This window comes from Pinus tabuliformis, chromosome 8 (assembly GCF_031772625.1).
Source record: "Pinus tabuliformis cultivar Carrire ecotype Pingquan chromosome 8, CPIR1, whole genome shotgun sequence".
NCBI lineage: Eukaryota > Viridiplantae > Streptophyta > Pinopsida > Pinales > Pinaceae > Pinus > Pinus tabuliformis.
This window is the reverse complement of record NC_142294.1, coordinates 1,213,327,915-1,213,344,750: the sequence shown is the minus strand read 5'-3', so window position 1 is coordinate 1,213,344,750 and position 16,836 is coordinate 1,213,327,915.

The following is a 16,836-nucleotide window of genomic DNA, read 5'->3' as shown; positions in this document are numbered from 1 at the left end:
CAATAGTCATAGTTTTTCCCATTAAACTGTGGGAGCTGGGTGTTAAACACACCCATATTGGTGCTTGTGCTGGCCATTCCTTGCATTCTTAGCTATGGTTTAAATTCTTGACTGTGTGTTTAAAAACACTGATTGTTTCTTCAACAATAACTCAAAAGAAACTTTAAGGAATACCTGAATCCTTTGCTGACTGAGTATTCACTCTACTGGAGAAGCTGTTGCAGCAAAAAAAACTCCTTTCTTTAGCTTCTTGAACACCTTCAAAGAGCCTAAGCCTGCTCTGATACCATTGTTGGGGATTTTTCTGGTAAAATCCCAAAAACAAACAAACTGAACACACAGAGACAATGCTCTGTTTCCTTCTCTCCACAGGATCCTTTGCACAGGGAAGCTTTAAAAAAATGACTGAGAACAGAGTATTGCACACCCAAAAAATGATTTCTATTCATTAAAATATAATGCTTGATACATATTCATCCTCTTTTACTGAGAGGGATTCACCAAAAATAAATACATTTCAACCAACAAAAGTTACTATGTCTCCTCCTGTGATTTTACACTGCTGGTGTGTAAAAATCCCTTTTACATTTACTACTGTGAAAATCTTTTACACATATACTGCTGTAAAAATAATTTTACATATGCAGCTTCAAAAAAAACATTATGTGCCTGCTCCACTGTTCTTCGCAGCTCGCACTGTTGTGCATTGTCCTCTCTCTCACACTACACAACTACACTACAATGAGCAACATACATCTTATGCACTGCTGTGCGTTTCAATAACAAGATATTGGTAAATTTTTGTTGTTGCACGAGCTGTGCATTTCATACACTTTTCATTACCTTCACAAAGTCAACTCACTACAAAATAAAACTACTCTAGCAATAAGGCATGAGCTCCTATTTTTTTTTGGATATTACATTGCGTATATGATATAACAAAGTGACCATACCTTTCTTTAAATTCACCATACGTTCGTGCAAAAAAAACATTAAAACTGAGACATCTCACCTACTATCTACGAACACAATTAATTCATTAAATTTCTTTTCCGGCGGTCAACCAAAATTTTACGGCACGTTAAATTTAATTTGCTGCAGGTTCAAGAAGTCCGTCAACCGTTGATTTGCCCTCGCGGAATCGAACGGCTGGTATGAATATCAGAAGGCCCTTTGTTATAGAACTTTACGTTCCGATATGGCGGTGATTTTGCAAAAACGTTCAGGACGCGTGTCAAGATTTGATTGTATCGGAGTCAATTATACGGAAACTGCTTTCACCGCAAAAGCGGTCCAAAATGCATCAAGTGGTTTATGGTTTCGCTGCGGCGGTTTTGGTGAATTAACTCGCACGGTTCAACAGTTGAAATTATATTTTCAACACGAGCATTGCTTGTGGGATATGGTGCAACAAGGTATGCCCCTGGCAGGTTCAAGGATAAGCCATTTTGGATCATCAAGAATTGATGAGGGGTGTGAAGATGATTACTACAAGTTTTTCATAGGACACAACATTTGTGGAATAAACACTGTGGTTTCCACTGTTGCATCAGCCATTATTCGAACTGATGACCACTAACCATCTCGTTTTTGGTTGAATCTTTCAGTTAAGGGTTCTCATATTGATCAAAACTGGTCATTTTTAGGTTTTAAAGGGCTTGCCTCTTGGTTATGAATTTTTGGCCTTGCGCAGCCCAACTATTATATTCAATTAAATTATAGTGTAGGGTTAAAAATAAAATTTCAACACATAACTATTCTCCGTGTGGTTTTAGCTAATAAGATTAGCGTGACCAAGCAATTTTTTTTCTCTTTCTTTTAAATTCCTACAAAGTTACCTTATTTATTATATAGTTCTAATTTTGGTATTATGTTTTCCCTTGAATATACTAGATAAGGATATTCCTTGATTTACTAATGCAAGTGGAAATTTGACAGTCGCCTACAGGTCCTTTATGAAATATTTTTGTAACTCATTATATTTCCAAATTCGACTGTGTAAAATAGTTACTTGAATTCTGTGCAAAATGATGAGTAAAGGAAAAAAACAAGTCTCACCATGCTGGAGAAAACAAGCCTCACCATGATAACATATCGTGGGCAGTATTTTTGAGCCTGGTTTTTCTAAATGGGTTCTCAAAGAGATAGTCAGATGGAGGTAAGCGTGCATGAATTGAAGCCGGGCAATTTGAATTTCACGAAGCCCAGGCATGTGAAATCGGACCAGGTTGCATCCAGAATTAATCAATGTCCTACCAGGACAATATCATATGAAATTGAGGCTAAAAATCTCAAGCGGATAGATATGCAAGGAGGAGGTATGATTTGTGATTTTTCCCTGATTTGCGATAGACATAAGGTGGGATAGCTATTTGTGATTTCGCCATGCTCGACTCTGATTATGTTTTCATAAATGTTGTTACAGAAAAGCACCAAACTATAAATACCTACATATGCGAGTGTAATTACCTATTTTGAAGATGTGGAGTTCGCTATGTCGATGCTTGGTGGTGGACAGGCTACTCAACCACAGTTGAGGATGATCACTGGAAATGCTCAGTGCTCGGTGAATTGGGGATTTATGTGGTTCTATGTGTGAGTGGAAGCAGAGGATGTTGAGATGCAGGTTGCTTAGTGTTGTAGGGGAGGGAGGGTATGGCGTGTAGTTCAAAACTGAAACTGATCGTGATAGAATTAATGCAGGCAGTAGGTGAGACGACAAATAGTAACGAATGCAAGATTATCTGACTTACTGGCAGAGGAAGGTAATGGAGAGGGGTTCTGGTGATTTCAGCGGAAAGAGCCACGATGTGAACTCGTTGTCGAAAAAGCATGCCTCTCGGATGACCGAAATCTTTGAAAAGTTGCACTATATTCTACTCCAAAAACATATATCAAAAAAATGGAAATATATTTGTCGATGAGTTATAATTAATTGTCTACAACTCGCATTAAAATTACGTTTGATTAATTTCCGACAACTCCTTTAGTTTTTAAAATTCTTATAAATCGTTACCTATTTGTCCTGATTTTTGGCAAGGTGCAAAATTTGATTTAATTTCTATCGCATTACTTTTTATTGTGATGATACAAGGATGTGCACATAGTATTTTGCAATATAGAATAATATAAAAAGTAATATTTCATTAAAATTTAATCAGAAAAATATTGTGCTTGAGAAAATAAGAAGGAAAAAGAAAATTGAAATATTATAAAAAGGTTATTAAACATATTCTATATGATAAAAAATCTCTTCGTCTAGAGAAGTGTAACACCTCAACGTATTGTAAATATTCCAATTTACTTTTACTATGTAGAATTGCTAGATAATGGTTTAGGGAAAATTTGATGAAAGCAAGAAGTTATTTTTATTAGTCTATTTTGTTTTTAAAAAAATCAATTTACAAGTCTTGGAAATTCCTAGAAAGAGACCCAAAATGAATGAGATTTTCATATACCAAATATTTATAAATAGTTAGTGACTCTCTCCCCCCCTAGAGATAAAACATCTCAGAGGGGAAAATGATGCCAAGGATAGCAAGGGAAAAAGTGCTAGAGATATCCGGAGAAAGGGAGAGAAACATAAGATCAGGAAGGATGGTGCTAAGAGAAATGTTGAGCTAGGTTGTGAACCAGTGGAGGCCTCAAAGGGATTGAAAATTCTTGGTTGGACAGGAGGTCCTTATGCCAAAGAACTAGTCCTAGGGGGAGGCACTGTCTATTTATTGTACTGGATTTTGAAATCTCGAGGGGGATCAGACGTAATTTTCGTTCTCATGGTTGGGAGGAGAGGTCTCTTAGTGGGATTTCTTGAATTTCTAAGTAAACAGATAAGTCTTTAAATCTCTGTGTTCTGGATTATTTAGTCAGCAACATTGATTGACGAAGTGAATATCTAAGTCTTTAAATCTCTCTGATCTGGAATATTAGACAACATTCTTCTCATCCAAACTGCTTGACATGCTGCTGCTGTAGCTGTCACATATTCAGCCTCTGCTGTAGACAATGCTACAATGGACTGCTTCTTAGAAGCCCATGAAATGGCTCCAGAACCCATATGAAGAACATAACCGGAAGTGCTTTTCCGATCATCTACACTTCCAACCCAATCACTATCAGTGTATCCAATTAGATCTGAACATTCTGAAGTAGTATATAAAATTCCAAACCTTTTGGTACCTTTGACATACCTCAAAATTCTTTTTGCTGCCTGCCAATGTGCTTCCTTTGGCCTCTCCATGAATCTGGAAATTAAACTAACAACAAACATAATGTCAGGCCTAGTAGCTGTTAAATACATAAGGCTGCCAACAATACTCTTGTACAAACTAGGATCAAAATCCTTGCTACTGTCCTCTCTGCTGAGTTTTAATCCCATTACTGTGGGAGTGATCGCTGCCTTGCATTCTTGCATGTTAAATCTGCCCAACACTTGATTTACATATCTAGCTTGTTAGATAAAAATTCCTTTTTCATTTTGATCTACTTCTATGCCTAAGAAGTATCTCAAGAAACCCATGTCAGTCATTTCAAATTCCTCTTTCATGACTGATTTAAAATTCTCAATGAGCTGATCACCATTACCTGTGAAAATAACATCATCAACATATAAGACAACAATTAAAATTTTACCATCTTTTTCTTTGATGTAGACGGTGGGTTCTCCTTCACACTTGTCAAATTCATTATCCAATAGATAGGAATCTATCCTGCTGTACCATGCTCTTGGCGCTTGCTTCAGCCCATAAAGAACTTTCTTCAATTTGCACACTTTGTGCTCTTCACCTTTCTTCTCATAGCCTAGAGGTTGTTCAATGTAAACCTCTTCCATTAACACTCCATTTAGGAATGCTGACTTCACGTCCATTTGGTAAACTTTCCACTTGTTTTGAGCTGCTATGGACAGCACTGCTCTCACGGTTTCCATTCTTGCAACTGGTGCGAAAGTCTCCTCATAATCTCTCCCATATTGCTGCTTGTACCCTTTGACAACCAGCCTTGCCTTGTGTCTTTCTATTTTACCTTCAGCATTGCTCTTGGTCTTGTAAACCCATTTCACTCCAATGACTTCTTTGCCTTTTGGTAGCTCAACCAAATCTCATGTTTTGTTTCTTTCTATGGCATTGATCTCCTCATCCATAGCTTCTATCCATTTCTTATCTTTAATTGCATCTTCGAAATGAATAGGATCATCAACATGACAATACAATGCAAACAAGGAATTCATTCCTTCATCATAAATGTCACTTAGATTTCTAAATTTCTTACCTCTTTCATTTGGTGTGCAAGTGCTTGAAGACGCACTTGAATTTCCTCCTTGTGGTGTGCTTGGAGAAGCACTTTCATTTATCCTCAATGGTGTCCCTTGTTGTCCTTGTGTTGGCGCTGCTGTTTGGGGATGCATTTCAGCCACCTCCTCATCATCTTCATCATGAGACAAACAATTTTTAACATTCACTGTTTTCTCTATGCTTCCATCCCAAGCTTCCTCCTCAATGAATTGAACATCTCTGCTGACAAAAAACTTCTTGGTAGATGAGATATACAACCTGTAAGCTTTGGATTCCTCACTGTATCCAATGAAGATACATTTCTCCCCTTTGCTGTCCAACTTCCTCCTTAGCTGATCTGGTATGTGTGCATATGCCACACATCCAAAAACTTTCAAGTGGTTGACACCTTGCTTTCTCCCACTCCATGCTTCTTCCGGCACTTTTTTCAACACTGCTTTTGTAGGACACCTGTTCAAAATATACACTGCACAATTTACAGCTTCAGCCCAATAATCATTTGGAAAATGCTTTGCCTTCAGCATGCTCCTCGCCATATCCATGATGGTCCTATTCTTCCTTTCAGCAACTCCATTTTGCTGTGGGGTGTACCTAGCTGTAAACTGTTTGTGAATTCCATTTTCTCTACAAAATCGTAGGAATTCCTTGGAGATATACTCACCTCCTGTGTTAGTTCTCAAAACTTTTATATGCAGCCCGCTTTGGTTCTCCACAAGTGCTTTGAAATTTCGGAATTTTTCAAACACTTCACTTTTGTTTTTAAGAAAATATACCCAAGTTTTTCTTGTAAAGTCATCAATAAATGTTAGGAAATATTGGCTGCCTGCTAATGATGGATTTTGCATTGGTCCACATAAGTCTGAGTGGACAATCTCTAAGGGTGCCTTTGCCCTTATGCTCTTCCCTGATGGAAAACTTTCTCTATGTTGTTTACCCAATATGCAACCTTCACAAAGGCTGTCCGGTTTCTCTATCAATGGTAATCCTCTTACCATTCCTTTTCTGCTTAACAAGTTTAGACCTCCAAAATTGAGATGTCCAAATCTCAAGTGCCACAACCAATTTTCATCCTTTGGCACGCTTTGGAAAGCCTCTTGGGTGACTGCTGCAATTTCTCCTTTGTTTTTCAAATCTGCCCTTATTCTAAGAGGGAACATCATGTTCCTCGTCATCTTTACTTCAACAATGCATCTTTTGCTAGGTGCTATATCCATGATGGTGCATACATCATTTTCAAAGAAAACATTGTAACCCTTTTGAACAAGTTGTCCAATACTCAAGAGGTTACATCTCATTCCAGGGACATAGTAGACATCTGCTATGGTTTTCTTTTTACCCTTCTTTGTAAATATTTTTACCTCTCCTTTTCCCATAACAGAAATTTTGCTATCAGTTCCTAGTGTGACTTCTGATTTCACATTTTTATCTAGGGTAGAAAAGAGGGCTATGTTTCCTGTCATATGGTTGCTGCAACCTGAGTCTAAAAACCATATGTCCTCACTGTTTGTTTCAGCCATGTTACAAGCTAACAACACATTATCTTGGCTGATGTTTTCTCTAGTGACATTTGCATTTTGTCTATTACTCATATCATGTTGCTTCTTCCTACATTCACTGGCATAATGCCCATATTTTTTACAATAATAGCATTGGACATTGGATTTTTCATACCTTTGTCCTTGAGCATGATGTTGTCCTCTTTGTTGGTTGCTTCCTTGGCCTTGGTTCTAATTTGGATTGCTGCCTCTTCCTTGAGAATTTGCTGGATTGTTCCTTCCACCTCTATTCTGGCTTCTGCCTCTTCCTGTCTTGTTTCCTCTCCCTTGACCTCTTCCTCTTCCAAAAGACATCTGGGTCTTAAAGGCTTGCTCTAGAGATGAGTTTTCATTTCTACTCAACCTCTGCTCATGTGTTATCAGTGATGCATGAAGCTCATCAACTGAAAAGTTTGAGAGATCCTTTGTCTCTTCTATGGTGGTGACAATCACATCAAACTTTGAGGGTAGGACCCTCAATATTTTCTCCACAGTCCTCCTTTCTTCAAGGGTTTCTCCATGAGTCCTCATCTGTGTGACCAGACCAATTACATGTGTGAAAAATGAGTCAATGGTGTCTGACTCCTTCATTCTCAGATTTTCAAAATCTCTCCTCAGCAACTGTAGTTTTGTTGTCTTTACTTTCTCCATGCCTTGATAGGCTGTTTTGAGAGTTTTCCATGCTTCATTGGATGTCTTAGCTGCTGCTATCCTTGGAAACACACTCTGGTCCACTGCTTGATACAACAATACAATGGCTTTTGCATCCTTCTTCCTATTGCTCTTCAGCAGATCTCTCTCTGCCTGTGTCAAACTGTTAAACACTTCTTCATCTGCTGGTTCTTCAAACCCATATTCAACTAATTCCCATAAATCTTGAGAGACAAACAGGGCTTTCATGGTTATGGCCCAATAGTCATAGTTTTTCCCATTAAACTGTGGGAGCTGGGTGTTAAACATACCCATACTGGTGCTTGTGCTGGCCATTCCTTGCATTCTTAGCTATGGTTTAAATTCTTGACTGTGTGTTTAAAAACACTGATTGTTTCTTCAACAATAACTCAAAAGAAACTTTGAGGAATACCTGAATCCTTTGCTGACTGAGTCTTCACTCTACTGGAGAAGCTGTTGCAGCAAAAAAAACTCCTTTCTTTAGCTTCTTGAACACCTTCAAAGAGCTTAAGCCTGGTCTGATACCATTGTTGGGGATTTTTCTGGTAAAATCCCAAAAACAAACAAACTGAACACACAGAGACAATGCTCTGTTTCCTTCTCTCCACAGGATCCTTTGCACAGGGAAGCTTTAAAAAAATGACTGAGAACAGAGTATTACACACTCAGAAAATGATTTCTATTCATTAAAATTTAATGCTTGATACATATTCACCCTCTTTTACTGAGAGGGATTCACCAAAAATAAATACATTTCAACCAACAAAAGTTACTATGTCTCCTCCTGTGATTTTACACTGCTGGTGTGTAAAAATCCCTTTTACATTTACTGCTGTGAAAATCTTTTACACATATACTGCTGTAAAAATAATTTTACATATGCAGCTTCAAAAAAAACATTATGTGCCTGCTCCACTGTTCTTCGCAGCTCGCACTGTTGTGCATTATCCTCTCTCACACTACACAACTACACTACAATGAGCAACATACATCTTATGCACTGCTGTGCGTTTCAATAACAAGATATTGGTAAATTTTTGTTGTTGCACGAGCTGTGCATTTCATACACTTTTCATTACATTCACAAAGTCAACTCACTACAAAATAAAACTACTCTAGCAATAACGCACGAGCTCCTATTTTTTTGGATATTACATTGCGTATATGATATAACAAAGTGACCATACCTTTCTTTAAATTCACCATACGTTCGTGCAAAAAAAACATTAAAACTGAGACATCTCACCTACTATCTACGAACACAATTAATTCATTAAATTTCTTTTCCGGCGGTCAACCAAAATTTTACGGCACGTTAAATTTAATTTGCTGCAGGTTCGAGAAGTCCGTCAACCGTTGATTTGCCCTCGCGGAATCGAACGGCTGGTATGAATATCGGAAGGCCCTTTGTTACCGAACTTTACGTTCCGATATGGCGGTGATTTTGCAAAAACGTTCAGGACGCGTGTCAAGATTTGATTGTATCGGAGTCAATTATACGGAAATTGCTTTCACCGCAAAAGCGGTCCAAAATGCATCAAGTGGTTTATGGTTTCGCTGCGGCAGTTTTGGTGAATTAACTCGCATGGTTCAACAGTTGAAATTATATTTTCAACACGAGCATTGCTTGTGGGATATGGTGCAGCAAGGTATGCCCCTAGCAGGTTCAAGGATAAGCCATTTTGGATCATCAAGAATTGATGAGGGGTGTGAAGATGATTACTACAAGTTTTTCATAGGACACAACATTTGTGGAATAAACACTGTGGTTTCCACTGTTGCATCAGCCATTATTCGAACTGATGACCACTAACCATCTCGTTTTTGGTTGAATCTTTCAGTTAAGGGTTCTCATATTGATCATAACTAGTAATTTTTAGGTTTTAAAGGGCTTGCCTCTTGGTTATGAATTTTTGGCCTTGCGCAGCCCAACTATTATATTCAATTAAATTATAGTGTAGGGTTAAAAATAAAATTTCAACACATAACTATTCTCCGTGTGGTTTTAGCTAATAAGATTAGTGTGACCAAGCAATTTTTTTTCTCTTTCTTTTAAATTCCTACAAAGTTACCTTATTTATTATATAGTTCTAATTTTGGTATTATGTTTTCCCTTGAATATACTAGATAAGGATATTCCTTGATTTACTAATGCAAGTGGAAATTTGACAGTCGCCTACAGGTCCTTTATGAAATATTTTTGTAAGTCATTATATTTCCAAATTCGACTGTGTAAAATAGTTACTTGAATTCTGTGCAAAATGATGAGTAAAGGAAAAAAACAAGTCTCACCATGCTGGAGAAAACAAGCCTCACCACGCTCAGTTATATTAGTTTTTGTTTTTGTTTTGTTTTGTTTTGTTTTTATATATATATATATATATATATATATATATATATCTGTATTTTCAACAGTTTTACCTCTTCGTTCCATAGCATTAGCAGGTAAAAAAAAAAAAAACTCTAAAAATTCTTTATTGTTACATAGAAATTCAAGTATATAATTGAAAATTCTGCGTGTTTTGAAGAGAATATATGTAGGTTACCTGTAGGGATTTGCCTCAAGATGTCATAGAAATGAAAATATTCAGAAAATGTGCACTTTCATGCAGGATAAAAGTATTTTCTAACTTTCATTAAAGGCTAGAATGATGAAATTCATTTCTATGGCTTCATCTGGACAATGACTCGTTATTCTCATTGTTCATATGAGAAAGACAAAGTAATAGGACCATTCATTTTCTGCTGGGGGATTTCCTTAAGAGAACTCTTCCAAGGCTTCTCTTTTTCTTAACAAAATCATACTTTGAAGTAAGAGTTTACTAATTGTTATTTTTCAAAAGGATGTTTCCCCAAAGAACTTTTTCTAAATTCTCTATTTTCTATATATTAAATAATTAATTGTCCTTTGCCTCATTTTCTTTGGATAGGAAAACTTTAATTGAAAATTTGAGTATTCCTCTAACAAATTTACTAGGCAGAACTTATTGTTTTATAGGCAGAATTTGTTGTTTTATCTGGTCATTTTTCAAATAACTATCATTTAATAGGAGGTATAAAAATAACTTGGGTGTCATTGATGGTTATCATTTTCTATTTACACCGTAGGAAGCCTAAACCATGAATCCTACACACACACTCCCTTACAGTTTCTTTATGAAATATTTTTGTAACTTGTTATATTTTAGTATTCGATTGCGTAATATAGTTACTTGAATCCTGTGCAAAATGATGAGTAAAGGAAAAAAATATGCCTCACTAGGCTCAGTTAGATTTTTTTTTTTTTAATCTGTATTTTCAACAATTTTACCTCTTCGTTCTAGAACATTAGCAGGGAAAAAAAAACTTTATTGTTACCTAAACACTTTTAGAAATTCAAATATACAATTGAGAATTATGTGTGCTTTGAAGAGAAGATATGTAGCCTATCTATAGGGATTTTCCTCAATGCATCATAGAAATGAAAATACTCCAAAAATGTGCACTTTTATGCAGGATAAAAGTATTTTCTATCTTTCATTAAAGGCTAGAATGATCAAATTAATTTCTCTTGCTTCATCTGGACAATGACTCGTTATTCTCATTGTTCATATCATAAAAAACAAAGTAATAAGACCATTCATTTTCTGTTGGGGGATTGCATTAGGGAAACTTTTCCCAAGCTTCTCATTTTCTTAACAAAATCATACATTGAAATTAGAGTTTACTAATTGTCATTTTTCATAAGGATGTTTCCCCAAAGAAATTTTCCTAAATCCTCTATTTTCCGAATACAAATTCAATGATGTGATAATTTACAAACTTGTGATCAGAATAATTCTTAGGTTATGCAAGATAAGCATCCAAAGAAACTTCTTGATGAGAAGCACCAAGATGAAACTTGTTGATCCTTAGTCAAGAGAAATTATCCTTGATTGCTCCATAAGAAGACAACAAAACTGCCAGTATAATATCTCAGACAACAAATAACAATTATTTTTCTTTTAAATGAATGAAAACTCTCTGGATAGAGGCATATGTATCACTTCCCTCCATGCTTAACATCATATAACTAAAAGAAATTGGGCCAATATACACCACATTTTACTGGAAAAACTACACAGACAGAAATCTACACGCTTCAAGTTTTTATTGTGATGGCACTGAACCCATATAATTGGAACAATCTTCTTTCTTGAGACTGTTAGCATCTTTTGATTGTGATTTTCTTTGTCATTTGCTAGATTTGATTCATTTCTTTAACCTGCAAGTAAACCCACACTAATTCTAGTGTGTATAGAGTTACACAAATGCTGACAGAACACAGTATTAAGACATTTCTCATCCATGTCCTACGCTCCATCCTTGTTCGAACCCATCAATCAGAGTCAATGGAAGTTAGGGATAATTATCCAAAATTATAACCTTTTTCGCTGCATTCAGTAGAGAAATTCATTTTTTATTGGAGATAGGTAACTTGTCTCAAAGTCATAGATGAATCCACACTAGTTGCTACTATACAAGGCAGACAACAAAAGGGTAAATAATAGTACAACATATCATGACAAACTTCTCACGCATGCTCCCTCTTTATTTGAAAATTGATAATAGATTCCATGCTTCTGAGTTAGCATCATAACTATGCTAGCTTCTTCTCTCTCCCCACCATTTCTTCTTTGCCCTTGCTGCAGCAAAATCTGCACTCCCTTGCCTTTGCAGAATTATCTTAGTGTGACACAATCAATATTTGAAGTATTTTTCCCATATATCAAATCTCTGTTTCAACTTCTCAAGTTCTATGTTAGGATCAAGATTTTTTGGATCCTTCCCTGACTTCACCTCCACCAAAAAATTGCATCATCATTGAAAACTTGTGCCTTATCTTTAAACCTCAAGTTTTGAACTAAGACCTAACTTTGAATACGGAAGATGACTCTCGGGTGTGTGATGAGGACCAGGAGTCTTTGTTTCAGCTGAAGTAGCTTCATCCCAGTCAAAGTCATCATCATGTGCTGGAATATGTCTTCTAACATGTTCTTGAGACACGCTGGGGTAAATATCTAAATCACAATATTTTTCCTTTTCCTATTGGATAACCATTCTATCAACTGCCAAGCATTTTTTCACTGAAGCAAGGCTTTGTTGTAATGGAGTCATATTATTCTGCCACATTTTCTCAATGCAGGCTAGTTTGATATCTTACGTTGACCATCGAGTTTCATATTGATGTATTTTTTGGCATAAGATAATATTTTCATGTTCCTTTTCTTTCAAAAGTGTCTCTACAGTCAGGACACAACTTTCAAAATATGAAATGAAGTAAGGTTGATCCTTGAATATCTTCTTGTCTTCGAAATCATACTTAGAGGACTTCTATGAGAAAATATATGTAAAAATAGATAAGAAAATTTCAAAACTATGAGTTTTCTATTAAATTGTATACCTTACTTGGAACTTGAAATCCAGATATATTGAACTTCTGTAGTAACCAAAAAATCCAATTGGTTCCTTTACTTGTAAGGCGTATAAATTTTGAATTAGTTTTGGTAGATATGGTACCCTTTCCATTCCTTTAACTTTGGCATCAATTTTTGTTTCATTCTTATGTAAATATCCAAAGTATCTCTCTGCAAAGATATTTACTGCAGATATTCTTTCTGGTGACTGTTATGTGACCACGATGTTCCTTCTAGCAAGCTAAACACGCATTTCTGCAACATATTTCTAGCCTCAAATGATGCAATTGTATACCCGTCCCTGAACAAAATTCATAAAATATATCTCTTTAAAAAAGGAGGATATCTTAGTAGATGGATATATCTCTATTTTACTTGCCTGGATTACAATCGTTGATCTCAAAGTTGTAAGGTATTGTTGTCTTCCAATCATGCATTTCACTTCTTTTTGTATAGTGACAGTTGCCTTGTTTCTATGCTTCATCACCCCATATTCTTTCCTCGCTCTTTTACCCTTCAACACTGCACATATAAAGAAGTGAAGCATTAAAGAATAGAACTTGATCAAGCATCAACACATATGTTCTTATCTTACAATGCAATATATAGGTTTCCTGGAATTTATGCCCGCTTCTTAAAGTCAAACTGAGTATAAGTTTCCTTTTACCTACATAAAAGAAAGCATAAGATGGAGGGCGTACATGATTGAACCAAAATTGTAGCTTTCTTTAGTTCCTTGAAATAATTGCAAACATCATAACCTCTAAAACACTTTTGCACTACAATAATTCCATGAAGTGTTTGAGACCATATGTCTTCCATCTTGCCAATCTGCACATAGAGATTATGTTTAATTTCCAAATAAAGCATGAATACCAACATTCCACAGAAAAGTGGAAATGGTTTTCACAAATATATTAAATTGGTATATTCTATGCTGCAAAACAGCCTTCAAAGGCAATATATGAATCCTAGCACCATGATTGGTAGTCCTTGGAAAAGGCGTATAAGGGCCTTTTTACCACTCAAACTAGTAGTGGATCTAAAGGGGATTTCTAAAGGGAAAATCCTAGGCCAAGGGCAACAAATGGAGACTTAGTCCATTGTCACCTCAGCTAAGGCTCCTTATTATTTGCGGACATTCACTGATGCGAGGAGACCTGGTATATTATGGGTCAATAATGAAGGAAAAATCAATGAGTGGATGTGGAGTGACCCAAATGATTCCCTTTCCAGAAGAGGTTGAAAGATAGAGCTCACTTTCTTTCTAAGCAAGGTAGAATATCTTCTGGGAGAAGAATGATAAGATTTGAGGGTTAGGTTTAAGAAGATGAAACAAGAGTCCTAAGTGATACTACAAAACTCTAGAGTACATGTAACTAAAGGATCTTTCCTCAACCAAGAGATCTATGTAACTTATATATATGAAAAAGATGAATGCAATAATACCCTCAGGGAGAGTGAGCACAAATTGTCCTCTACAATGAAGCAGGATAGGATTTCTATAGTAAAGAAAAACAAGAGTACCAAGTTATGGAAGAGGTGTGTCCGATGGAAAAACCAGACTGAGCTTTCCTCAACCAAGAGATCTATGTCTAAATAGAAAAGGTAAGGTAAGAAGCATGTTTATTTTGTTTTATCTACTGATATATATGAAAAAGATGAATGCAATCATACCATCAGGGAGAGTGAATGCAGATGGGCTTCTATAATTAAACAGGATAGGACTTCTACAGTAAATCAAAACAAGAGTACCAAGTTATGGAAGAGGTGTGTCCGATGGAAAAACCATACTCTGCATCATTGATTTAGTGGTAGAGGGATGAATTTTTCAGCCAACATTAACTCTTATTCGATTGTTGAGCCAATGGTTAGACGGTTGGTGACATGATTTGGCCTGCATCAAACATGTTGGTTACATGGAATGCAATTTGCTTCAAGTTCCTTTTGGTGGCACCGAACAAAAGTGGTATGTAGACACTTTTTCCGGCTTGTTTGGCCCACATAAACTGGTTTTCTTATGTGATGAGAAACTATCTCTCATATCACCATTAAATAAGGATATTAGAGTAAATAGATTATAATAGTCATTTTTAATACTTAGGAGCTTTAAAGTGGGAAAAATTGTATTATAAAATTATTTTATGTTGATATAGTAAAATGAAGACAAGCTAGGTGTTGGAACTCAAGGGCTATGAATTGGGAGTTACGTAACATCCACATAATGTATATCTTCCACATCTATGTATATGACAATAATTTGAAACAATATCTTCAAGGATCTTGTCTATCTTACTTCTTTTTCCTATCGTGTTCTCTACTAATGAACTCATAAAACTCTGACAGAAGCACCACCCAATTTGGAGTTTGTGATTTCGAGTTTTGATCTATTTTCTATACAAAATTTAAACCGTGGATCATTTTAACTATTTGAAATATTTTTGTTCAATGTTAAGTGCTATATATTATGAGAATTGAAGTTATTTAGCATTTACATAAATCTAGGTCTATGGTCTACAACACAATATGATGGATTTGTCATGAAATGGTAATCCTTTTCCTTTTCATGCGAACTTTAAGATAGTTTATAAATTTTTATCATTTTTAACATGAATTATTGCCCACAAAGTTTTGCCAAGTCGCCAAGTTCTCAATCTTAGATGGGTTTATTGACTCATTGTCAAGTCCAAGTCACGTGAATTTGGCTCTAAACATAGAGAGTATTACTCATGAAAATGTAAACTCTACATGATCTGAATGGACTACAACTTTGGTGGAACTAATGTTCTGAGCCAGGAAGGTTTTCTAGAATAGGCTTTAGAAATCTGGAAGGATTAGGAATACTTGTCCTTTTGCAGCTACAAACATTTGTTGAAAAGAGAAATTCCATCAAGAAATGTCTTTCACTTCCTTCCTTTTTTTGTAAGTATAATAAAATTGGCATGAGGAATAATTCAAATTTTATATATGAAAATACGTTTTCCATTCTCAAAATTCCATCATCTCTCAAGATCATATTCTTTCCATCTTCAAAAATTGCAGAGTAAATCGAGTCTGAAATGTTGCTCTGAGTCGGTCCCTTGTCTAATATATTGCACTAAAACCTTTTTTTAGGTGATACCACGACATTTTTAGTTTTTACCTTAGCAATCCCAAAGTACTATATATACCCCCCTCAATTACTCATTTCAATGTGGAGCTATAATAGATCTCCTGGATTGCAAATCTAAAATTCTAAAGTTAGTGTGTCACGTATTTTAGTTGTTGTTTTATAACTTGCCAAACCAGAACTGGAATCGACTGGTGTAGATGGGTTTGATCCTAATAGGGTATAGACCATCCCTTAAACAATCAACCCTTATCACAGGTAGAAGATATCTCTGTTCAGACTCATGCATTTCCAATCTCAAGGGGGTGTCCTTAATGGTTGTATGTTGCCACCTAATTGACAAATCTGCATGTATTGCAAGATGATGAGCACACAAAAGACTCGCTCTTGACTTGTTTGTAAATAGTAGAGTGAGGGTGAGTGAAAATAATAATTTTTATTCTTTGGGACCAGATTTTAGAGATGTGTAGTACTGAAAATAAATGGATATGTACTAAAGAATGTGCATCTTAAAGTGAAAGAGATTCAACATAAATGCACAGGTAACCACAATACACCATGAGAGAAATTAAATTAGACATGGGATAATCTAAATGCATGGATTAAAATAAAATATTAATCATGTATGAGAGCATGGATAAAAATAAACTAAATGCCTCCATATATATCAGATCTTACACAGGATAATATGTCAATACTTAATTTTAACATTTCTTTAATATGAACCCAAATCAATCCTCACTTGAGATGACACTGAAAAAGGTCTCGTGAATGTACAAGTAGGATATGAATTG